This window comes from Rutidosis leptorrhynchoides, chromosome 5 (assembly GCF_046630445.1).
Source record: "Rutidosis leptorrhynchoides isolate AG116_Rl617_1_P2 chromosome 5, CSIRO_AGI_Rlap_v1, whole genome shotgun sequence".
Lineage (NCBI taxonomy): Eukaryota > Viridiplantae > Streptophyta > Magnoliopsida > Asterales > Asteraceae > Rutidosis > Rutidosis leptorrhynchoides.
Window position 1 is genome coordinate 433848712 of NC_092337.1, and position 11164 is coordinate 433859875.

An 11164-nucleotide genomic window follows, 5' to 3' on the forward strand; every position below is an offset into this window, starting at 1 on the left:
CCGCGGCGCGACTTAAGCCTATTCTGGAGCCTGACGAGAAAAAATGCGTTTTCTTATTGTTTAAGTCGTTTCCTTGTTATTTTATGCCTATAAAAAACCCTAATATAACCTGTAAAAGTGTGCACGAAAATAATAAGAAAAATTCTCTGGTTTGCGCCCGTAGACTAAACCCTTCTCCGTGTTTGGAGTTGAGATATAACCACGTTAAATATCCGTGTCGTTTATGCTTTTATTTATCGTATCACTTATTCTTTGGTTGTATGTAGGTTATGTGATTATTGTAAATCACATGTTCTTGTTAGGATTCACTACCGAATTCCTAACACAATTTTGACAATAGAGTTTTTACAATAATCATATTGAGTCAATTCTGGATTGAATGAAAGGGGTTTTACAAAAATCGGGCATATGATTTTGGGAAGAGCTTTTACAACGTATTCAATTATTCATATAAAATTTTGAATATATAATATATACCATAAACAAATAGCATATTTCGGTTTTTAGTTTGGAATCAAATATCAAATTTAGAACTCAACTTCAATCCATAAACGCATTATTATTCATGTGAGACTAAAAACCCAAGCCAAAACTAAATTAACCAACCACATCACCCAAATCATTTTGAATCGGCCAGTTTCATGGGTGAAACCATTTAATGAACACTCCTAATTGTCACGTCACAATAAAACCCCACAACCTTCCTGACAACTCAAAATGTCAATGGATCAGATTATGTCATATCTATATCATTAACCAAAGTTTCATCTATATCCATATTCATATCCATTTAATTTAAATTCATCCATTCGTATCCATATCCGATGGATTATTCCGACTAATGGATATCCATTAAATAATTCTTCGATACGTATATTTTTTAAACTTATTAGTATTAAAAGTCATAGCTTGTTAAGAAATTATATAATTAGTAAAACATAAATCGTAACCTATATAAACTGCACGCTCTAAATAACCTAAGTTTTGTGTATATATATATATATATATATATATATATATATATATATATATATATATATATATATATATATATATATATATATATATATATATATATATATATATAATGACAACAAATACACTATACACTATACATATTAAAATATAATCATATCCTTAAGGTAGCATTGATCGAACTATCAATTAAATATTGAGAAAAATATTTTGCCAATAATAATAAAGAATATGTAGTAATCTAATAAAATATCAACATTTCATCTCTATCTCTAATGAATGATGTATTCAATGTCATTAATTACACGATTTCTCTCCATCAAAGTTTTTTTTAAAGGCAAGTTATCGGCATTACCTATAGGGGACTTAACCACCTTCGCGATCATATGCTACGCATGCACGCGCTTTTGGGAGAAAACCCGAATCACATTGCAGGAACTCAATCCTTAAACCATCCTGATGGACAGACGGATCGGGTTTGAATCCTGAATGTATCCATCACATATTATTTTATTGTATTTATATTATACTTATGATCAACTTTTAAAAATTGTTTATTTTAAATACTATACTACAATTATTATTATTATTATTATTATTATTATTATTATTATTATTTTTTTTATTATTATTATTATTATTATTATTATTATTATCCCAAAAATGAAAAAAATAAAAACAAAAGCTATACAAGGGGTCCCACCAAAGATGTAGAAATTAATTTGATAAAAAGATATCATCTTCATCTATGTATATGTAAAAAATCCTCACCTTTCCCATTATTTTAAACTCTCTTGATAATTTTGACCTTCATTTTTTAACCCAAATAAAAAATACTAGTGAAATGGCCCGTGTAACCACGGGTTTGTTTAAACGAAACAGTTTAAAAATATGTTTTGGGTATTAAGTGAACGTAAATGCTAAAGTTATTTAGTTTAATGACCCGTGAAACTACAGAGTCCGACTAAGAAACTCGTCAGCTGAACATTTTATCAAACACCTAAAATGATATTAAACAATCCACATCCAATCATAAGAGATAATATTGCCTGTCATTTTATTTTAAAAGTGTAAATTAAAATATAAATTTAGAATTTGTTTCCTTCTGCCTAGCTTTTATACCTTCTCGTACTCAATGCAAAATAATTAAATAAAATTATTTAAAATTATTTAATTTTAATAATTAAAATAATTATTAATAAGATTTAATAATAATAATTAATTAATAAGATTTAACTTTAATTCAAAATTATTTTATTTAATGACATCACCTACCATGCTTAGATTTTTTTCTTTTTATTTTTAATTTTTTCTTAACAAAGGAATTAGCCTAATAATGACATCATCATTTTAGGATTTTAATAGAAACTATAGATATATACACACCATGAACCGTCTCTCAAAATGCTTTGAACTCGCGATGGCCACCAAGTGTCATCAACCACGGGTGTATGGCATTGGTTTCATGGATCATGAAGGAATGGCGGGACTTTTTTTTTTTTTTTTTTTTGGAAAAAATCAAAATATTATTAAAATGAAAGGCCGGCAGAACAATGAGAATGGTCACTTAACAAGACTACTAACTTAATGTAACATCCGGTTAAAGGGCCTAGCTGAAATAGATAATTTTGATGATCGTTTTATATAATTTAAATGTAATATTTAATTTATTGGTATTTGATATGAATTAATTATAAGGAGTAAAATAATAATTTGTGAGTTGATAATTTATTATGTGAGCGTATGAACGCGCTCGTGACGAGGGTCACAGAAAATATATGTTTGTGTGATTTGGACTTCGTTAAGACTCCCTAACAGAAGCATTGTGTTTCAGATAACGGCTAAAATACCTGTAATTTATAAGTGGGTCGGTTACTTCATGAGGAAGCACCTTCGTTGCTTTATTTATCTTATTTGTTGTTTTAATTTATTTGTTTTTTTTTCTTTGCATAAATAAATCTAACCGAAACACCCTTATACTAAATTCGTGCTTTTGAATTCTTGATCCAAATCAAGCAAAAAATAGGATCTAAGACATCCTTGTGATCCTACAGCAAAAAATAAATAAATAAGGTATGATTTATATAATTTCTACTAATTAAGTTTGTGAGTTTTAATAAGAATAAAAATGGGGTTCTTAACTCTTTGCTTTAAATTCATGTAAACTTCATGAATTATTGTTCATGTAATCCAGTACCGAAACAAGATAGCAATAGTGAGATTTATATGAACTTATCTTGCTTAATTAATTCATGAGTAATTTTTGGGTTTTTATGAATTTAGTAATTGAGAGGGTAGTGACCAAATCTTGTGGTTTGATGTGTGTATGCTTAAATTGATTATGTTAATAGTTTAGTTATGATGTATACATAACTTCGGTATGTTTGATTCATGATAGATCAAGGTTGTAAAACTCGCGACTCGGGGAGTACTCGGCCGGAGGTTTTTGAGGAGTAATCGGCTACTCGGGGAGAACTCGGAGGAGTACTCGGATGTTGACTTTTGTTGACTTTTATTTATAAATATATATAATATGATATTATATAAATAACAGGGGCTATTATTGCCATTTGATTAAAGATTTAAGAGTGTATATCAATTTTGGTCTTGTTATTAAAGTTTAATAAAAGTTTAAGGACTATTATTGTCACTTTGATAAAAAAAAATAGAGTATATAGCTTTAACTTCGGGTTCCTTTATTATTCCGTACATCAACTTAAAAGATAAAACCCTAAAAAGTTAAAAACTCACAGCCGCCTCTTTAATTTGATGAACTTGCTTTGGATTTCTTCTTTAATCATAAGGTATGTATATCAAACACATCTCATAATTTGTTTTCCTTTGTTTTTCCTTCTTTCCTTCTTCATCTTTTCCCGTTTCCAGCAAGTTACGAGTTTTCCGACGCCATTGACCACCATTTGACCGGCGTTGACCGAGTTTTGGCCGATTCTTGTACCGAGTTCTCGTTTTCTGCCTTCAGCCGATTACTCGCCGATTACTCGGCTTGGCCGAGTTTTGCAACCTTGTGATAGATATGTTGAAATGGTAAAATTAGGGTTCTTAGTCAAAGTGTTTTTCATAAGTGCAAATTGGTGTTAAATCTTGCTTTTTCTTGCTTGTTAGACTTGAGAATTGTTAGATTATTGTAGTATGTTTGTAAATGCGTAATTGTGAACTTTTAATTCGTCAAACAAAATAACTACTCGAATCAGATTTTTGGGGTTTGAAACCCACTTTTTGCTGCTGGTGCTGTGCAGCCTCTGCTGCTGTTTGCAGCTGCGATTTGCAGCTGATTGCAACCCCATTTTGTTGATGTTCCCCCATGTGGCACGCGTCGGCTTGGCATGACCCGCAACTCGATTGCCCGTACCATTTTTGGTGGTTCTTGTGTTTGTTTAACCACCCATTTAGCCCTTGGCCCGTTCGTATAAATTAACTTAGTGTATCGATATTATTATGTTATGTTATGTATATATATGTGTATGTATATATATAAGTGTTGTATATACATAAGTGTGTATATATATGTGTATATATATGTGTGTATATGTATATATTATGTTACGAAATCATGAAAATTGTATATATATGTATATATATGTGTGTGTGTGTGTGTGTATATATATATAATATTATATTATTAGTAATTGGGATACGATTACTAACTTGTGAGTATTGTTCTCAGGTGATACAGACGAGGAAAAGACTCAGTGACATTAGACTACTGAGTTTTGCTGGTAATCGGCGAGTGGGACTAACCTACAGTTGTAGTATAAAGTAGTAAGCTGTACTACTGTATCCGTAGTTTGCCATGTGTCGGAAGATGGCATGACCTTAGATTGTGTGTAATCTATTCCCACTACATGATTGTGTGATTCCCGTTGTTATGTGCACATAGTGGTTGTCCGACTAAGTTGGAATGGTCGGAGATAAAGAGGTCAACTAAGTTGGAATGGTTGGGTCCACGTGCTACTGATTGTGGAGTATAGTATTGAATGACGCATCTCCTGCGTTCGGATAACTATACTGTGGATTGAGTAGTAGGTACTATCGGTAAGCCCTAACCTGATCAATTAGTGGTTAATGGCCCGTACAAGCCGCTGATCCTCTTGAGTCATTGAGCTGTTGCTATTGTTACCCTGTTGTTGTTAGTTGTGGCTATAGGGTATCGTTTATTACTGTATGCTAGATCTGTAGTTTCGTTTCACTCACTTAGCCCTGTGCTAACCCCTCCTCTTCCCTGCAGGTTGACTGTTACATGCTTGTTAGATTTAAGGGAGACGGACTGTTGGAAGATATGTTTGACAAGTCGAAAACTCTGATGTCGTGTATTTTGTAATAAGATAACAATATTATTGTTCTAACATAACACCAGGATTTTACATAGTGACATGTTATACATGCATCTTTTATATATTTGTATTGGAATAAATAAAGAGTCCTTCCGCTGTGATTAAAAAAAAGCAGGGTGTTATAAGCTGGTATCAGAGCGTAGATTTGGCAGCATGTGCACTAAAGTGTCATGTTCCCAAATCGTGTATCGAGTCAAACATGTCTTGGGGATGGATTAAGTGAGTAATGTAGGTATATTTGTGTTAGTTGATGGATGCTAACCTTTTATACTAAGCTTTGGTGTGAGTGATGTGCAGCACAGGTATGACTGATCGTGAAGGAAACGCAACCGGCCTCGCAACCCCCAGAGTTATCGGAGCATCGTCAGTTGAGTACACAATAGATGAGAATCCACAACAGTACGTAGCATTACTTGAAAGTCAATTAAAGGAAGCACAAGATAAACTTTGTGCGTGGGAGTCAACACATAATTCAACCTATTTGCCGATGATGACTGATGAGACACCTCCAGGTTATTCTGTACCTCAATTTTCAGCAAGGCCCAGTGGTTCAAATTTTCAACAACAATATCAGTTTCCACTATCTTATCTGATGAATCACCAGTATCAAATGTAACCCCCTTATGGTTTTCAGTATTCAAATTCCATGATGGGAAATCAGTACGGGATGCCAATATTTCAACAGACTCAATGTGAAACACGAAGGATATGTACTTACAAACAGTTTTTGAGTTGTAGACCTCCAGAGTATTCAGGGCATGTTAATCCGACTGTCACTTTAGATTGGTTGCGAGAAGTAGAGAGGGCATTGGACGCCTGTCAGTGTGAGTCAAAATTAAGGGTTTTGTATGCAAGTCGGTTACTGACGGGTCAAGCGATGGCTTGGTGGGATTCTGTCACTGCTCACATTCCAAAAGAACAACTTAGTCAAGTCACGTGGGATCAGTTTTATGCAAAAGTGTGTGAGCAATATGTTTCAGATTTTGAGATAGAGAAAATGAGGAGAGAATTTCTTGAAATGAAAATGACTGAAGATATGACAGTGGACGAGGTCATTAGTCAGTTTAACGAGAGGCTCAGGTTTGTTCAAAAGTGGGTTCCCAGTGAGCGAGATCGTATTCAACATTTTGTGGGTATTTTGCTACCAGAGTTCAGGGTTGTGGCCATATTTGCAACAACTCTACCACAAGCTTTCATGATGGCTAAGGCGACAGAAAGTGATGTAAAGGCAGCAAAAAGTAGAATGACGACTATTGATATACCGTCGCCAAGTCAGGTTGGAAACCGGGGAAGATCTAAGTCAAATAGATCACATAGTTGTTATTCTGAGGGCAAATCTAATCCCTATGAGTCTGGGTCTAGGCAACAAAAGTGGTGTTATTCGTGTAAGTCATCACACAGTGGGAAGTGTTCGATTCTGACCAAGAGATGTCTGAGATGTGGGATAGTGGGTCATGAAGCTCAGTCATGTTCCTATCATGGTGATATTTGTTGGATTTGTCATTGTACGGGGCACAGAGTGTCTCAGTGTCCGACAAACCGAAGGTTAAGTTCTGGGGCAGGGTCAGGAGCGCGTACTACATCAGTTGGGGGATCGGGATCTTCTGTGTTAGTGGCAGGACAGAAGAAAAAGAACCCTTCAGTGTCTACAGCCAGAGCGTATCAGATATTGGTAGAGACTGATGATGCCGTTGACGACTTAGACCTCCGGTAAGTCTTTATTACATTTCAGTAATTTTTTATTATATTGTGTAAATTGTTACATTTTGTGATTGTTATGTGTTGGTATTTTGTGTGTGTCATTGATTGACTGTGTTGTATTCGAAACTTCCTGAGATGACCTAAGTGTAGTTTCCTTTTTCCTTAGTAGGCGGGATGCTTGATGTGACAGTAGGAACTGGACTAGATACTTCACCCCATAGTAAGGCCTTAAGGAATTGTGTTCCTTTGCTCGGACTCGGGTGACTTTTAGAAAGTAATTGTAAGTAATGTTCCCTATGTTGTCCTGTTAGAAGATAGGGAAACCTTTGACCTGAATGACGATTTGTATCTGATATATGTTATGATTTGAAGAGAGAGTTATTCTGGTTGATGTTGTGAATCGTAACTAATAGACCGAATGATTGAATCTGGTAATTTTGTGTTTTTTCTTAGATACTTGTAAAATTTGGGGATTTGACTGATTATATCAGGATTAGTATTGGTTTGTAATTGGTGCGACTTCAGTGAACTAAACTTGGACTACTATGTTATGTTCCGAATGACAAATTGCATTGATTGTTTTTTTTATATAAACTTATGATTATGACTGATGGGACTTGCTGACTAGTGATAAAATAAATTTTCGTATTATCAATACTAACAGGAAATTGTATGCCATGACAAAGTGTAAACCATATAGGAATTTCCTTATCGAGTAACTCAGAATCAAGGTATGATTTAGGAGAATATACTTGCGTCTGGCCAGCGGAAGTATATTGTGGTAAATCATACAAGAATTTTGGGAAGCGGAAGAAAATTTAGATGACTTGAATCATACATGGACCACGTACTTATTGATTGGACAAAGAATTGTTTGAGCATGAACTGACTAGCCTGGACAATTTAGATGAATATAAGACGTATTTAGTAAACATAAGTATAGAAGTTAGGGAAATAAATTGAATCCAGTTGTCATTGCTCGGAAAATTGAGGGAATTCAACTATATAAAGAGTTAAAAATGCTAACGAATTGTTGAAATTGATGGTACCAAGTGACATAAGGACATGATTTTAGACCTTTACTAATGAATTTACCGTGAAATTTGTGGACATCGGTGGCTGGTTGAAAGACTTTCGCGATAAACGTCATTGTTCTTTATGGTGTTTTATCATAGAAATTAATTATCCTTTGCATTTTGATGGGAACAGTATTGGCTTCAGATGACCAAAAAGTTTGATTTGACTGTTAATCTTGGTAGACACCAACGTGTTTGTAGAGAATCTGTCGATTGGAAGATTGGAGGTTCCGTGATAGTGATTCGACCGATTAAGTAAGCTAGAGTAAATAGGTAATACTCTTTGAACCCGAACTAGAAAATAGTGGTAGTGATGTGAATATGCGACGTTCGTGAGTAAATTGATTTGAAAATATGTGATTGAGACCCGTTATCCATTATGTGTAAAAGAAGAAATTTTTGTGTTTTGTTGAATATTTAAAGAGATTATGACATAATTTAGTGGCAGAGTGAAATTGTATACGACTATTCGTCTATAAGTTGATGGTCTTAGCAGTAAATCGGTTGAAATGTTTAACATAAAAGTTAGTTTAAGTGATGAAACGTAATAAAACTGATTTTGTGATGTTAGTGAATAAATCCCTTGATGGTAAGTCTTTACTTAAATTCGAAAACAAGAATGGTTTTGAGACCCAAATAAACTTGTTTGTTTGAACATGACCAGATTCCGAGGACGGAATCACTTTAAGGGGGTAGATTTGTAACATCCGGTTAAAGGGCCTAGCTGAAATAGATAATTTTGATGATCGTTTTATATAATTTAAATGTAATATTTAATTTATTGGTATTTGATATGAATTAATTATAAGGAGTAAAATAATAATTTGTGAGTTGATAATTTATTATGTGAGCGTATGAACGCGCTCGTGACGAGGGTCACAGAAAATATCTGTTTGTGTGATTTGGACTTCGTTAAGACTGCCTAACAGAAGCATTGTATTTCAGATAACGGCTAAAATACCTGTAATTTATAAGTGGGTCGGTTACTTCATGAGGAAGCACCTTCGTTGCTTTATTTATCTTATTTGTTGTTTTAATTTATTTGTTTCTTTTTCTTTGCATAAATAAATCTAACCGAAACAAGATAGCAATAGTGAGATTTATATGAACTTATCTTGCTTAATTAATTCATGAGTAATTTTTGGGTTTTTATGAATTTAGTAATTGAGAGGGTAGTGACCAAATCTTGTGGTTTGATGTGTGTATGCTTAAATTGATTATGTTAATAGTTTAGTTATGATGTATACATAACTTCGGTATGTTTGATTCATGATAGATATGTTGAAATGGTAAAATTAGGGTTCTTAGTCAAAGTGTTTTTCATAAGTGCAAATTGGTGTTAAATCTTGCTTTTTCTTGCTTGTTAGACTTGAGAATTGTTAGATTATTGTAGAATGTTTGTAAATGCGTAATTGTGAACTTTTAATTCGTCAAACAAAATAACTACTCGAATCAGATTTTTGGGGTTTGAAACCCACTTTTTGCTGCTGCTGCTGTGCAGCCTCTGCTGCTGTTTGCAGCTGCGATTTGCAGCTGATTGCAACCCCATTTTGTTGATGTTCCCCCATGTGGCACGCGTCGGCTTGGCGTGACCCGCAACTCGATTGCCCGTACCATTTTTGGTGGTTCTTGTGTTTGTTTAACCACCCATTTAACCCTTGGCCCGTTCGTATAAATTAACTTAGTGTATCGATATTATTATGCTATGTTATGTATATATATGTGTATGTATATATATAAGTGTTGTATATACATAAGTGTGTATATATATGTGTGTATATGTGTATATGTATATATTATGTTACGAAATCATGAAAATTGTATATATATGTATATATATATATATATATATATATATGTGTGTGTGTGTGTATATATATATATATATATATAATATTATATTATATTATTAGTAATTGGGATACGATTACTAACTTGTGAGTATTGTTCTCAGGTGATACAGTCGAGGAGAAGACTCAGTGACATTAGACTACTGAGTTTTGCTGGTAATCGGTGAGTGGGACTAACCTACAGTTGTAGTATAAAGTAGTAAGCTGTACTACTGTATCCGTAGTTTGCCATGTGTCGGAAGATGGCATGACCTTAGATTGTGTGTAATATATTCCCACTACATGATTGTGTGATTCCCGTTGTTATGTGCACATAGTGGTTGTCCGACTAAGTTGGAATGGTCGGAGATAAAGAGGTCAACTAAGTTGGAATGGTTGGGTCCACGTGCTACTGATTGTGGAGTATAGTATTGAATGACGCATCTCCTGCGTTCGGATAACTATACTGTAGATTGAGTAGTAGGTACTATCGGTAAGCCCTAACCTGATCAATTAGTGGTTAATGGCCCGTACAAGCCGCCGATCCTCTTGAGTCGTTGAGCTGTTGCTATTGTTACCCTGTTGTTGTTAGTTGTGGCTATAGGGTATCGTTTATTACTGTATGATAGATCTATAGTTTCGTTTCACTCACTTAGCCCTGTGCTAACCCCTCCTCTTCCCTGCAGGTTGACTGTTGCATGCTTGTTAGATTTAAGGCAGACGGACCGTTGGAAGATATGTTTGACAAGTCGAAAACTCTGATGTCGTGTATTTTGTAATAAGATAACAATATTATTGTTCTAACATAACACCAGGATTTTACATAGTGGCGTCTTTTAAATATTTGTATTGGAATAAATAAACAGTCCTTCCGCTGTGATTAAAAAAAAAAAAGCAGGGTGTTATACTTAAGAATTTCGAAACGATATATAGATGTAACGATTATCGATGTAATAACGTCTTAATATATATATATATATATATATATATATATATATATATATATATATATATATATATATCGTATTAGGAAATATTAACACACAATGTTATCATGATAATGTAACAATTTAACATCTCATTAGATATAATAACAATGGGTTAATTACATTAAACGAGATCGTTAACTTATAGACTTCAAAAACAACTCATACATGTAACGACTAACGATGAGTTAACGACATAATTAAAATGTATATATATGTAGTGTATTAATATGTATTAATACACA

General features: G+C 33.6%; 1 long non-coding RNA gene across 1 annotated transcript; it reads left to right on the forward strand.

Annotated features, from left to right (window-relative positions):
- The first annotated feature begins 2885 nt into the window (after window positions 1–2885).
- On the forward strand, window positions 2886–10821 carry LOC139850379 (uncharacterized). The gene is made up of 3 exons (XR_011760014.1): window positions 2886–3048; window positions 10059–10117; window positions 10620–10821. It is a non-coding gene; the product is annotated as an uncharacterized lncRNA (long non-coding RNA).
- The last annotated feature ends 343 nt before the right edge of the window (window positions 10822–11164 follow it).